A 15,801-nucleotide genomic window follows, 5' to 3' on the forward strand; every position below is an offset into this window, starting at 1 on the left:
GGTCCCTTCGATGATACAGCACATGTCCCAAAAGGGCCGGTTACAGTGAGATGGAGGGAACAGATTAGTCAAGTTGTTGGGGATGCACAAGTAACCAATACAGCACAATTGCGCTCTGAGGGGGGTCTGAGGGAGTCAACAGCAGTGGTTGGGACAGAGGAGTCGGGACAGAAACAGTGGGATCCGCGAAGCACGGATGCTAACAAAGGACCTAGGGCCAGATGTGGGTATATTCCAATTTGTGACTTGCAAATTGCGAGTCAGAGCGACTCGCAATTTGTGAGTCGCAAATTGGAATGTAGGAAGGTGTCCCTGACACCATCTGCGACTCGCAAGGGGGTCGCAAAGGCCCACCTTATTAATATCAATTAGGTGGGTCGCAATTTGCGACCCCCTTGAGACTCGCGGCACTCACAGGGATGGTGGCCTGCTGGACACAGCAGACCACCATGTCTGTGACTGCTTTTAAATAAAGCTGTTTTTTGTTGTTGTAATGCAGCCCGTTTTCCTTAAAGGAAAATGAGATGCATTACAAAACTAAAAAATGAAACTATTTCGTTTCATTTTTTCAGAGCTGGCATGGGTCCATAGGACTACTGCCTGCTCTGAAAAAATGTTTGCAGTTCCATTCACAAAGGGGAAGGGGTTCCATGGGGACCCCTTCCCTTTAGAGAATGGGTTACCACCCATTTCAAATGGGTGCAAACTGCGATTGCTTTGCGACCGCGTTCGCTGTCACAAAGCAATCTGGCATTGCACTGCGACTCGCAATTAGAAAGGGGACTCCCCTTCCTAATTGCGACTCGCATACCCGTTTTGCGATTCGGTAACCAGGTTACCGAATCGCAAAAGGGGTTTTGTGCATTGCAAACTGCAGTTTGCACGTCGCAAACAGCGAAATTCGCTGTTTACGATGTGCAAACTGTTTGCTACATCTGGCCCCTAGTGCTTTAGCAAAAAAGACTTGTACCCGGAGAAAGATGTCCAAATGACCAAACTGTGCCAGTAGTGCAAGTGCCCCCAACAATTCCTGAAGAAACTGAAGAATCTGGTCAAAGCAACGGTGATACAGATAAACCAATAGCTCAGAGATCAAAGAGAAAGAGAGTCTCTTGTCAAAAGTACACAGCACCTGAATTAACATATTTTGCAGCAAATGACTGGGAGAATAAATTGCAACCTTTTGCTTTAACAATAGGAATCCAGCTGAACATTATTGAATATTTTCTTTTGGCAGAACTGAACTTTGAAATATCATTGCCACTTGATGAACTGAGACATTATATCTAGGATGTGTTTATTGGTGATTTTTGATTTGCACATTATTTAGAGGCTTTTTGATCATTTGGTAGAAAAAATTGATGAACTTTCTAGAAGATCAAGAAGATGTTTGCAACTAATGGTGAAATTTGCCGTAGAGACAATTTTGCTATTTGCTCGCTCCCAAATAAAAAAGGAATGAAAGAGAGAGTTGATATTTTTGTTTCTCCAGTTTTCATTTTTGCATTCTCACTTTTGAGCAACATTGCCCAAGGTAAAACCATTGACACTGTGGGAGGTTTCTTTAAACCTACATTGACATTTGGCACAGTCTATGCTCATAGAAACAATCTGACATGTATTCTCACCCCAATATAAAAGGAGTTTATTGGACAAGTTGAAGACAAGACAGAAGAAGAGCAATGAATGCTAAGGTAGAAAAGGTAGTACAGCTATACAGTTGGGGTAGAGAAGACGAAGCTCATTAATTAGCAGAGAATCAAGGATCCCTTGCTCTAGATTGGCAACATGTAGGGAATCGAAAAGTGGCACAAAACTTGTAGGCACTAGTGAATGTAGATATGTTTTTGTTCAAGAGTGTTTGGGCATTCATGCCGGCTGGGCAAAACCCAGCCATACCAGGAGTTTATTTAATCTTTGGGAAAAATTATTATTACAAGCTACCTAAAGGATGGTATAGAACATGCTATCTAGCAGTAGTCTTTCCAAAAATGTATCATGTGGAGTATTTCAATTATTCTGTTTGGGATGAGAAGTTGAATGCCTGAGTCAAAAGAGGTGTCAGTGCTTCAGAAATAGTAGGAGATATTTTTGGTGCCATAATTCCATCTATGGGAGTGATCCTGAAGGATCACAAGATAAGAAAATGGTCAATAAATGTAGATAAGTGATCTACAGATCTAGCATGTGCCTTCTTGTTAGTTGGCACAGAAATTCTTGCCTGAAGATCAATGATTTTGCAAAATCGACTTGCGTTAGACATCCTTCTTGCAAAAGATGGTGGAGTTTGAAAGATGTTGCAGGTTCACCAATGTTGTACCTACATACCAGACAACAGTAAGGAGATGAGAAAATATATTGCGAATATGACAAATCTGAAAAAGGACCTGAAAGAGTTCAATACAACAGGTGCCCCGGAATCAATATGGAATGGCTTTTCTGCATATGGAAAGTGGTTTGGAAGTTTAGGAAGAGGAATTGTTGGCAGTATACTGAGACCTATATTGATAATAGCTTTGTGTGCCTTTCATCTCTACAAGTTATACAAGAAACTGAAAAAGATGAGAGGAAAAAGAAATGAAGAACTTGAGCTGGAGACTAAAGGAAGTATCTATTACAGTGACATCAAGCAGTTAGAGGAGTCTAGAAGATCTTTCCTGGAACAACATCAAAGACTTTGGCGGGGGGGCACTGCAAGCCGAGCGACCCCCTTCATCCCCCATACTTTCCCCCCCACCCCCATGGACACTGTTGGCGCTTTGGGCAGAGTGGGACCTGCGAGAGTGGCCCAGCGGAATCCCACTGTGATCCAGTGGGCGGCAGAGGGTTGCCGTGCCGCCACGGGTCTCTGGATCTTGGGAGACTTTACTGATTACCGGACCAGCACAGCACAGCCTGTGGGGGACAGCGGTGGTGTGCATCCCGACGATCTCTCGTGTGTGCTTGCAAGGACGTGAGCAGGTGCTGACAAGGCACGGTGTTTTGGCGACTGGAGCTTCTGGGGGGGGCTGATATCATCAAGTGGGCCATTTTTTCCTCCCCACCTCCCCCCTTCTCCTGGAGGAGACGAGACAACAGTGGGCGAAGCCAATCGGGGGGCCCCCTCCACCGGACGGGCACTATGACACAGGGAGATCTTCTCCTATGCCCCCCCATTCTTTACTGGAGAGAGGAGACTGCGGGGAACACGCAATTGAAAGCAGGAGACCGGTGTGGAGAAACTGAGCTACCGAGGCAGGTTAATCGAGAACTGGGCACCGGCCCATACAGAAGCTGAAATAGGAGTTTTGCTCTCCAAAGTAAGATACTGCCCCCCCCTTCTACCCTCATACTACAATTTACCTCAATGAGTGGGCAAGCTGTCAAGACGGTCAGCTTTAACACTGGTGTCTGCTGCTACCGAGAGAGGAGGGGAGAAGGGGGGAAAAAAGTAAAGAGAAGGGACTGAAAAGACCAACGGTGTGGTAGTGGGGATATGAGCCACCCCTTATATCCGCAGAAACTCTTGGTGAGGCGAAGCAGAGGAGACTGCACAGAGTGATCCCAAACTGGACCGTGGGGGTAGCTCCACAGAAGTAGTCACTACATGAAATATACATTGACTCACCGGCCCAAATCGCGGAGAAGTGATACTGAACGGGGCATGGCGGGCAAGTCCAAGTCAGCAAAGGCCCAGGAGCGGCCGACACCAGCGGAAACACCAGGTGAGCAGCAAACAATGCCCAGCCTACAATCCATAGGAAACACGCTGTAAGCCCACTCGAGACAATTCGAGAAAATCCAACAGACGATTATGGACACCAAATCCTCACTAGAAAATAGAATCGACACAGTGTCCCAAGACCTCAACCTACTAGGGGTGGACCATCGCAATCTGTCAGAAAGAGTTGGAACAGTAGAGGATACAATGAGCGGGCTGAATCCATTAGTAGCAGAAAATCAGAAGCAAATCCAACGCTTGGATGCTGAAGTGAAGGTCCTATGGCGCCATGCTGTGGAAGCAGAAGGAAGGTCCCGACGTAACAACATTTGCTTTTTGGGGTTTCCCGAAAGATCGGAGGAGCAAAACTCTGAACTATTCCTGGAGCAGTGGCTGATCAAGGAGGTATTGCACAGGGCTCCATCAAAGGTTTTCTCAATGGAAAGGGCACACAGAGTCCCTGGGAGACAACCGGCCCCAGGGCAACATCCTAGACCATTGATAGCAAGATTTATAAATTACAGGGACAGGGACGCAATACTGCAACACTTCCGTAGCAAAGGCCCTATACAACACGAGGGCTCCTCCATCACGCCCTATCCGGACTTTACCCATGAGGTACAGAGACAGCGCAATTCCTATATGAGAATCAAACAACGACTCCATGAGCACAACATTAAATATGCCCTGATGTTCCCTGCTAAACTGAGAGTCATTTCGGAAGACCGAACACACGTCTTCACTTCCCCTGAGGATGCGTGGACATGGCTGCATGCCAAAGGTTTGGCACAACCTCAGGAAGGACCAAGAGAGGATGAAGCATGGCTCACTTCATCAACACGGAGGAGACCCAGGAAGCGCTCAAAGGCCCAACCTACCGAAAAACAAGCTGCTGTGGAGAGAGCAAAGGTGCTGAAAGAAGCAACATTACACACACAGAACCCCTTTGGAGCGCTACGGACTGATCTAAAGGATCATACGGACTCGGACTCAACTAGTTCAGACTCAAAGATACTGGAGGCACTCAGGGGCCCGAAGCTCACACCCAGACCTGCAGATGCATTGTGACGATTAGAGGAGCAGATGGCGGTACTATATCACTCCTGAAAGAATTCCGGGGTGGGATGGTGGTAAGCTGGTTCCGTGGAATTGGCCAGAACAGACGGACATTGCCGTTATACATAAGTATTAACTGGATAGCCCTATCTGTTTAAATACTAGTAATTTACAATATTGATATCATGGTGATGGTGAGGCCAGCACTCCGGGGGCGCCGACATGTGTAATCTATTTGTTTTAAGGGTGGGGGCCCCTCATAAGAGCCACCTCCAAATGTCAATATGACTCCCCAGAAGGTATCCATATGGATACAGTTTTTCACTGCTGGAAGTGTGTTGAAGATTTTTCTATTTCAAATAACGGTTAGAACAATGCAAGTTCAGCATAGTTGTTGGGGTTTGGTTGGGGTGGGGGTAGGGTGGGAATGTTCTTATGCTTGTTTAATAGGTCCCACTAAACTACAAGATATTTTGCTACAGCTGATAGTCTATATTGAGCAGCGGGAAAGGTGCGGACCAACCTGGGGCAAAATTGTAACTCAGGTCATAACATATACACAAATTCTTTACAACAAAACATGGTGCAAACTGCAACCCACGTTATGCATAAATACAACATAATCACGTGGAACGTGCAGGGAATGGCGGCGCAGGGCAAGAGACACCGTATCCATGCTTGTCTCAAACGTCAGGGGGTACATATTGCCATCCTACAAGAGACACATCTATTGGAGACCGATTTGAAAGCATTAAGGGCGCGCTGGGGCGAGCAGATTATGGGCACATCATACTCGGCCAATGCTAGGGGGTACTGGTGTGGATAGCACAGGGGGTACCACATGTCCAACATACACATAGAATAGATCAGGGAGGCAGATACGTGGTAATAGAATGGAAACTAGATGGTAGACAGCTCACGATAATAGGGATTTACGCCCCAAACAGCGCGCTGTCTGAATTTCTGCGCACACTAACAGCAGCATTGCTAGTTAATCCTGAAGCACCAGCTGTGTGGGGAGAGGACTTCAATAGTACACCGTATATGGTACTCGATCGATCAATCCCACCCCCGAAAGGGCTGCCACAGGGAAGCGTCAATGGTCCGCTACTGACATGGGTGAGAGACATGAGATTATATGATATCTGGTGTATAGGACATCCAGCACAAAGAGAATATTCATTCTACTCAGCACCCCACAAGGTATATACCAGGATGGACATTATATGGGGGACCCCTGATATGTGCTCCCTAGTCAAGGTCATTGGATATCTGGCCAAAACGCTGTCTGATCATTCTCCACTAAAGATGACTATAAGGTGGGGGAGGAGACGCTCTGCGATCCCCACTTGGCACTTGCAGGTGGAAGCCCTCCAAGACCAGGCTTTTAGGGAAGAGTTGAACACAACAATAAGGCAGTACTGGGAAATAAATAGGGATTCCACAGACACAAGAGCGATGGAATGGGATGCCCATAAGGTCATTGTCCGGGGTTGTTGTCTGTCGGCTAACTGGGGAGTGCGGCGCACCCTTCTTGTTGAGGTTGCTAAATTGGAGAAGGAGGTGAGAAATCTGGAAGTCGCAGTGGCACAAAATGGGACATCATATACATACAGAGCTAAGTGACATGCGCACAAAATATGATGAGGCAGATTTAAGGCTCCGCTGTCATGATTACAACTACCACTTGATGTGATTACAAACAGAGGGAGATAGGTCGGGGAGATTGCTGGCATGGCTCCTACGGGAGGACCGCCAACAAGCTCCCATAGGATCCATACCACTGACTGATGGAAGTATGGCCACCAGTCAGGAAGCAATCAACAAAGCATTCGAGGACTATTACACAGGCTTATACAGGGGACAGACAATGTGCACTACCCAACAACTGGGGTCTTTTCTTGGAGGGGCACCCCTAGCAAAACTGTCACATTCAGATGGAGAAACATTAGAAGCTCCTATAAAAATGGAAGAGCTAGAGGCAGCCATAACGCAAATGTCCAGAAACAAAGCACCAGGAATAGATGGCTTACCAATAGAATACTTCACCACCTACTGAAAACACCTGAAATCACACCTACTGGCGGTGTTCGAAGAGGCGTGGACCCGCAGGACACTCCTGCCTACGCAAAGAGAAGCACTGATAGTGGTCCTTCCCAAACAGGTCCTATAGACCGCTCTCACTTCTAAATCTAGATTGCAAAATTCTAGGCAAAGTACTGGCAAGTAGGTTGGCTCCCATAATACATACCTTAATACACGAAGACCAGAATGGCTTTATCCCAAAACGCAACACATTTTTGAATATTCGCAGACTGCTGAGCATAATGGGGGACACTCCAGCGGGGGCATATGATAATGTGGCGATGTCACTAGACATCGAGAAAGCATTTGACACACTAGGGTGGGACTACTTGTTTACTACTATGCAAAATATGGGATTTGGTCCTAGCTACATACGCTGGGTGCAGACATTGTATGCCGAACCCAGGACCAGAGTGAAAACAGGAGGCATTGTGTCTGATAGTTTCCCAATCGATAGGGGTACCAGACAGGGGTGTCCGCTGTCTCCCTTACTATGCGCAATAGCAATGAAACCATTGGCGACCAGATAACGGGCAATGGGGAGTGCTCAGAACTGGAATTCGCCATATTGTTTCATTGTATGCAGATGATGCATTGATATACGTGAGAAGGGGATGCGAAGTGGTGCCTTTAGTGATATCCCTGCTGGAGGAGTATGGGAAAATATCGGGATTGGTGGTGAACTGGGATAAGTCCTGTGTGTTCCCACTGATTAACTGGCCTACGGAGAATAGAGAAACTGCTCCGGCGGGACGCCTGAAGTGGAGCTGTGATACATTCAAATACCTAGGAGTTCATATTTACCATAAGCCTGGAGACTTAAGGGATGGCATTCTGGGGCGCGCACTGAAATCTATGAGGGGGTCCCTACGCTTTTGGTGCTCACTACCACTATCGCTGTTAGGCAGAGTGGCGGTGGCGAACATGTTATTACTTCCCCGACTTCTCTACTTTTTTGCAGCATTGCCGGTTGCAGTGCCAAAAAGCTTTTTTTGTGAATTGAACACAGTACTGTTGGGACTCATATGGGGGGGGGAGAGGGGGTGGTCAGAACCCAAGTGGCACTTGCCACCCTGCATCGCCCATTGAATGAGGGTGGTCTGGGCGCCCCCAATTTTGAACTATACTTCGCTTTCGCGCAATTACAATGGATATTAAATTGGATGCACAGACCCGAATCGGCAGAATCCACATGGATCAGCTCACAGTCGAATGATGTGCCGCTAATTACATGGCTGTCGAGTGCCATAGCGAAAGGGGCCTCCGGTAACCCATTAATGTTAGCTGGGCATGCATGCTGGACACGGTATATACAAAAGGTCTGTATGGGTTTCCCATACTCTCCACTTAACCCCACTAGGACAAATCCCGAGGAAGGGTAGTGTGTCTGGAGTGTACTCTACCGCTATTTGGGCAGAAGCAACGATATTAATGGGAGGCAACTGCTTTGATGCAGGAGTACTAATGTCATTTGAATCTATAAGCGATCTCACGGCAGGGGGTCCAGGGCAATTTATGGCATACCATTCTATATGTTGCTTAATCAAGAAGGCATGGTCGTCAGGCGACCGGGAGCCAAATATTTCCCCAGCATTTCATCAGATGTTGTTATATGACACTCAAGCTAAAGTCATAACAAATTTATATAAAAGTTTAAAAAGATTTCCCGAAACTGGATTAGAGAATGTAAGGAATAGGTGGAATGCTGTTCTACCGAATCAGTTATCACCTGAGGAGTGGTTACAAGCCCTACAGCATACCCGAAAGGTGTCTAGAAACCCCAGGTTCAGATACACCCAATTCAATTATACACACCAGACGTACCTCTCACCTGCTCGGCTGAGGCGCATGTTCCCTGGCTCTGACCCTATATGCCCCCGCTGTGGTTCCCCGTCTGCAAACTTCTACCACATGGTTTGGGAGTGTGGTCCTCTTGAGGTGGAGTGGCGGAGAATAGTGACTGATGTCTCAGAGATAACGGAGCATTTATTTTTGCTGGACCCGGTACTTGCCTATTGGGAGTTAGGACAAGGGGTAAAAAGCGCAGGCATATACATAAGTTTGCAGACCTAGCATTCATAATGTACAAAAGATTGATTGCAATAAACTGGAAAGCCTCTAAGGCACCAGATTTGAAAACATGGCAGGCCTTGACGCTGCGCTGGACACGGACAGAACATCATGTACTACGCAAATTGTCAGACAAAGGTCAGACGCACACTGGTTGTGATGCTTGGGAGACATTTGTCGCTAAATTGGAAGTCAAAAACGATGAGCGCCCACCATGAAACCCGACATTATCACAGGGCCGCCGGAGGGGGACATTCCTTACACGGGCCTGCACGCACGTGAGGTAGCCATACAGGATACACCCACTGTGAATGCACAAATAGACTGAAACTAAATGAGGGATCAACAAGGGACAAAATACAGGGTTAGTGAGGAAAAGTCATCGAGACCCAAATATAATGCGAGTGCGTACATTTTCATAACTGGCCTCGGTGAGGAAAGGAACAGATCACATGCGGTCCACAAGGAAGAAACAAATACACAATTGGAGTATACATCACAGCAGGGACCAGTACATGTCGCACTCCGCCACACACTAAATGTAGAAAATAGATAATGAACTCCGCCAACCCACTGTTCACATCTTCATTTATAACTCATGACTCAGTTGTGCATTAAAAAAGATGACTCCTGTCCAATACAATTAGACCTAAGTTGTTGTTAATGTAATATGTTATCATGGATAAATAAGATCCTATCACTATAATTGTAGACTTAATTGACAATGTCTGTGCGAAAATAATAAAAAGATGTTTAAAAAAAAAATGTCAAAGACTTTGATCTGTCTCATTTAAATGAGAGGTTGTAATCTAATGTGATGGCTTGATTTGCGGTCAGAATGGAGATTGATGTAGCAGAAATAATATTGCTACCTCTGATGTCACAGTAATCATCTATAAATGACAATCTTTGCATTTTGTTATTTAAAGTTCTAACATATTAGCAGTAAAGTGGTACACTGAAAACCTATATTCTTTTCAGATTTTGTTCCAATGAAAAGCTAGCTTGGGAATAGATGTTCTATTGTTTTATGCATAGTGAGCCTGAGAAAGTAAACTTTACACCAGTACATTGAGGAACTGTGGAAATGAATTGCATACACTTGTTTCAATCCGTACAGATGAGCTAAAATGGGTACCTTTCTCCTGTCGGTAATGGGAATCTTTCCTAATGTTTCAAAGGACTGTCGTATGGTGGACTTTGGTTGGACAATTACACCTTCCAGTTCATGTGAAGTGACAGATGAGCGAACCATCTTGCACTTTGGTCTTTAAAATACCGTTCCCTAGCTGGATTAGCATCATTCTTCTTGCCCTTCCTTTTAGGATCAGATTCCCTTGGACTTTGACAGGTTCAGACCTCTCTACCCTTAACCTTCATTTTCAGTGCTTTGCTGAGACTTAGAATTTTCCCCTGACGCAAGGAGAAGACTCTTGACCGAGCTTTTGAAATGCTGATACCTTCCCTTTTTACCTGCGTTTTGCCAACTTTGGTTACTCACCTTCTGTGACTAAGCAAAAAACAACCAGAAATTTATTTTGGTCCTTTTTCTATTTTTTTGTCCTCGTCTTTTAGCCCAATACATGCTAACTTGAACTTACCAATTTGTAGGGTTTCCCTTTGCTCTAGCTAGCTAAACTTACATTACTTTTATATTGTTTTAAAAGAATTGAACAGCACTTGTTTTCTACTCATCAAATTATTCTTTTGATGTTTTTTGTATTGCTTTTGTTGAGTGCTTACTTCTTTTGATGTTAGTTTGTTTGCATCTTTTTCAACGTCTTGGTTAACCCATGGTGATTCTGTATCTTTATAGATTTGTTTTGAGAATAATTTACATTTATTTGAGCCTGAATCTGAAATAAAACCCTTAACTTTATTTCAAACTGGAGTTTTCCTTTTATGGCCAAATGGACCGTACTGTCATTTAAATTGTGCTGTTTGAGCTTTGATCCTACTTTCTCTACCCCTTATGCTGGGTGAAAAGACTAAGGCCCTCATTACAACCCTGGCGGTCGGTGGTAAAGCAGCTCTAATACCGCCAACAGGCCGGCAGAAAAAAAAATGGAATCTGGACCATGGCGGCAACAGCCAACATAGACAACCACTTTAACATTCCGACCGCCACGGCGGTAGAAACAAACACCATGGCGGTAACCGCCAACAGATAGGCGGAAGACAATGTATCACCCACACTATTACAAGAGGCCTATCTGCCACCTTTTCCGGGGTGGTACCAACGCAATCAAAAGCACGGCGGAAACAGTACTGGAAAGGGAAACCACTCACCTCTCGACACCCAGCCAGGACGCCATGGAGCCCGAACTACACACCCTGCCCATGCTGGTCTTCCTCCTTCTGTTTCAGGAGCTTGAAAGACGCCGTCGACGACCACGGTAAGTACTGCACCTACAACACAGGGGAGAGGGGGAGGGAAAAGAGAGTGACACACACACGCAACACGCAATACACCCACCCCCACCCTCACCCACAACACCATGCACACAAATACATGCAGCAACATTACATATACACCCCCTCACCCCCTGGAAGAACGCAAGGACAAAATTAAATGATTGTAACGATTGTAATCAAGAAAAATCAGATGGTGCAAGTAAAAAAATCACTATATACAAATATGTACACCAACTACACAAGTCCAGATAGTATTCAAACATCGTCCGTGGATCAGTGTCCCAAAATGCATGGGCAAAGCCCACACAAAATACCTGACTCGAAACGGAGAGAACACTGCAGGGGCATCAGATCGAAATGAAACAGGCACCTCAGGGGGAGGGGGACGGGGAACACCTCAGCCGGATGAACGCACAACGCCACAGCTCCATGAGGGGGCTCCATGCCCACTGCTGTATCCTGGGAAGTGCAAAGCCACAGTCTCACAAGCCTTTCCAGTGGGTGGTTTGCCCTCTGCTCTATCCTGGGGAGTGCAAAGCCACAGTCACTCAAGTCCCTTAAGTGGGTGGTTTGCCCACTGCTTTATCCTGGGGAGTGCAAAGCCACAGTCTCACAAGTCTTTACAGTGGGTGGTGTGCCCACTGCTCTATCCTGGGGAGTGTAAAGCCACAGCATCACAAGTCTTTACAGTGGGTGGTTTGCCCACTGCTCTATCCTGGGGAGTGCAAAGCCACAATCTCACAAGTCTTTACAGTGGGTGGTTTGCCCACTGCTCTATCCTGGGGAGTGCAAAGCCACAGTCTCACAAGTCTTTCCAGTGGGTGGTTTGCCCACCGCTCTATCCTGGGGAGTGCAAAGCTACAGTCTCACAAGTGGATAACAGTCTCCACTGGTTGTGGAGGGGGCTTTGTGCCCAGAGTGCTTCATCCTGCCAAGGACTGAGGAAGTGGATGTGAATCTCCACTGGTTCTGGAGGGGGCTTTGTGCCCAGAGTGCTTCATCCTGCCAAGGACTGAGGTAGTGGATGTATTTCTCCACTGGTTCTGGAGGGGGCTTTGTGTCCAGAGTGCTTTATCCTGCCAAGGACTGAGGAAGTGGATGTGAATCTCCACTGGTTCTGGAGTGGGCTTTGTGCCCAGAGTGCTTCATCCTGCCAAGGACTGAGGTAGTGGATGTCTTTCTCCATTGGTTCTGGAGGGGGCTTTGTGCCCAGAGTGCTTCAGCTTGCCAAGGACTGAGGTAGTGGATGTCTTTCTCCACTGGTTCTGGAGGGGGCTTTGTGCCCAGAGTGCTTCATCCTGACAAGGACTGAGGTAGTGGATGTCTTTCTCCACTGGTTCTGGAGGGGACTTTGTGCCCAGAGTGCTTCATCCTGCCAAGGACTGAGGAATTGGATGCTTTTCTCCACTGGTTCGGGAGGGGGCTTGGTGCCCAGAGTGCATCACATGCAGTTTGGCTGGTCCCATTCCCTCACATGAGTGTGTGTGCCACGAGATTGCATGGGGACAGGTAGCAGGATACGCCATGGAGGCAGAGACATACCCCAGCCTGCTGCGGCTTCGCCTGCCACCTGCAGGTGCAAACAGTGATGAGAGTCATGTTTCATGGAAGCTGGGCAGGGTCCAGGACGCCTTCTCTAGCCTCGGACGGCTGCCCACTGGGGATGATGCTGGGAACTGTTGCTGAGGCAGCAGACGTGCAGGTGGCGGTGCTGGTGGCGGTGCAGGTGGCGATGCTGGTGGCGGTGTCCACTGCCGTACAGGTTGGTGTAGTGGTTGACAGAAGGGGTGACTCAAGTCCCTCAGTCGGAGCCCCCGTGTCCTGTCCTGACCTGCTCTTCGTCTTGTGTCCCTTCCCCACCCTTGATGTTGCAGCTGGTGTCTTGCCACTGTCCCCTTTTAGTTTGGAGGAGCCCTTGCTTGCTGATAGGTGCTGCTTCTCCCTCTGGCATGTGGGCACCTTCTTCACCTTGGCAGGTGGCGGAATGTCCTTGGCCTCGCTAGGTGGCACACTGGCAGCCCTGATGGGTGGCGCACTCGATGAGACTGGAGTTGCTGGCACCACTGTGCTTGGGGATTTGGTGGCTGATGTGCTGGGTTGGGACCTGGAAAGCCTGGCCCTAGGGGAAGGACGGGGGGAGATGTAGGGAAGAGGTCAATGTTAGCCAAGACAAGTTTCTTAGACACACTGGGATGGGAAGACGGAGGGGGTTTGGGAGTGGAGGAAGAGGTAGTGGTTGTAGGAGGTGTACGTTTGCTGAATTTGGGTGAAGGTGCATGGGCCGGAGCCTGTTGTGAGGTGGATGGCTGTTGGATGGGTGTGTGCCTGCGTTTGTGTACCTTGGGAGGAGGGCTCACAGACACACTGGGAGAGGACACAGGGGATGTGTGAATGGTAGTGGGGGTGGTGATTGCATGTGAGCGGTGTGTGGTTATGGGCGTGCTGTGATGGAGGTAGTGGCTGAGGATGTAGTGCATGCAGGTGTGAGTGGAGACGAGACAGGGAGGGAGGAGGAGGACGTGGAGGAGACGGACACAGTGGAGGCAGTGGATGTTGGTGTGTCTGCATGGGTATGGTGCTTGTGTGAGTGCCTGTGGGATGTGTGGTGCTTATGTTTGCCATGTCCACTCTTGTGTGTTGATGAGTGTGCATGCTGGTCTGATGGTGTGCTTGGGATAGGCTGAGGTACAGGTGATTGGGTCAGGGTGGATGAAGTTTGAGGAGGGAGGCTGGACACAGGGACAATGACTGCCATCAGTGCTGAGGCCAGTGCCTGAAATGCTCTCTGTTGGTGCCTCCCTCACAGAATGAATGCCCTCCAGGTATGCATTTGTTTGTTGCAAATGCCTCTCCACACCCTAGATGGCATTCAAAATGGTAGATTGCCCAACAGTGAGGGATCTCAGGAGTTCAATAGCCTCCTCACTGAGGGCAGCAGGGCTGACTGGGGCAGGGCTTGAGGTGCCTGGGGCGAAGGAGATGCCCACCCTCCTGGGTGAGCGGGCACAGGACACATGCTGAGGGGCTGCTGGGAGGGCAGTTCTTGTGGGGGGGTGGCGGCTGTACCTGTTGATGCAGTGGGCACAGAAGTGCCCGCCACCGCAAGGGAGCTCCCATCAGAGGAGGAGTCGCTGTTGCTGGTGTATACTCCTGTCCCCGTCGTGGAGCTCCCCTTGCCCTCTGTCCCACTGGTGGCTTCAGACTCCGTTGCTTCACCCTCCAGGGCCATGTGGGATGCAGCTCCCTCCTGCTCCGGTACCACTGCTTCTCCACCAGATGATGCCTATGCACTTAAGAACAGGGTGACAAACCAAAAAGGGGGGGAAGACAGAAAAAACACATGTTCAGTACATGCAACACCACTACCATTGGTGGACACAACACACAGGGAGCAGCCCTTGCACTAAGCCATGCACTACCAGTTCTTAGGAAATTCACTTGCCCATGGGGGACGATGCCTAAGCCCATTTGCTGCACACCTGGAACCCACAGGAGCCTGACTAGGTGTAGATGGCTATTACCACTATTGGTGTTGAAGTGCCACAGAGCCTGCCTAACAAAGGACCTACCCTACCAAGTTTGCCCTGGCCTAGGGGAACCCACAGCCCACTTCCCCCAGCCAGACACCTCGTAAAGCACGCAGAGTCAGCTGAATGAGACTGTACTCACCCCCTTGTGGCTGCTGTGATGCCCTCAAGCGCCCATCCAACTCCGGACAGGCCACTGCCAGGATCCGGTACATCGGGGGGATCATGGTGCGATGGGCACCCCTTCCACGTTGGGAGGCCATCCCCTGCTGGGCCTCCGCCGTCTTCTTGCTCCAGCAGGGCAGGTCCTCCCATCTTTTCCGGCAGTAAGTGCTCCGTCTATGGTAGACCCCTAGGGTCCGGACGTCCTTGGCGATGGCACAACAAATACCCTTCTTCTGGTGGGCGCTGACCTAGAGGAAAAGTGAAGTTAGAATGGATGTTACTATCCCGTACAGTTCATCTCACGCATTGCCTAAACACCTCCCATCCTGGCCCAGACATACATACACACATACTATCCTCACATGCTGGCCTGTCCCCCTCCCCACCCTCTTCCATCCACGACACTCCATACAATCATGTGCCATCCACCATGCTCACAGTGTACTCACCTGTTTGTCTGGAGGACCGTCCATTGCGTGTACTGGGGGAGGACCCCATCCACCAGTTTCTCCAACTCCTTCGAAGTGAAGGCAGGGGCCCTTTCCCCAGACACTGTAGCTATCGTCGCTTCCAGACACAGGTCACAGCAGCACTTGCAGTGTAGGTCCTCTCCTGTTGAAGGTCAGGTATCAAGTGAGGGAACAGTTAGAAAATGGCGGCCACGTCCGCGGTGGAGTGTACCGTCACCGACGGCATACATCGTCATTGGCTCCTGGAACCCATAGCGCCCAATGTTAACCAATGCAGAATTGCGCCGCGGTCTTCGACCGCTTACCGCGATGG

This window comes from Pleurodeles waltl, chromosome 1_2 (assembly GCF_031143425.1).
Source record: "Pleurodeles waltl isolate 20211129_DDA chromosome 1_2, aPleWal1.hap1.20221129, whole genome shotgun sequence".
NCBI lineage: Eukaryota > Metazoa > Chordata > Amphibia > Caudata > Salamandridae > Pleurodeles > Pleurodeles waltl.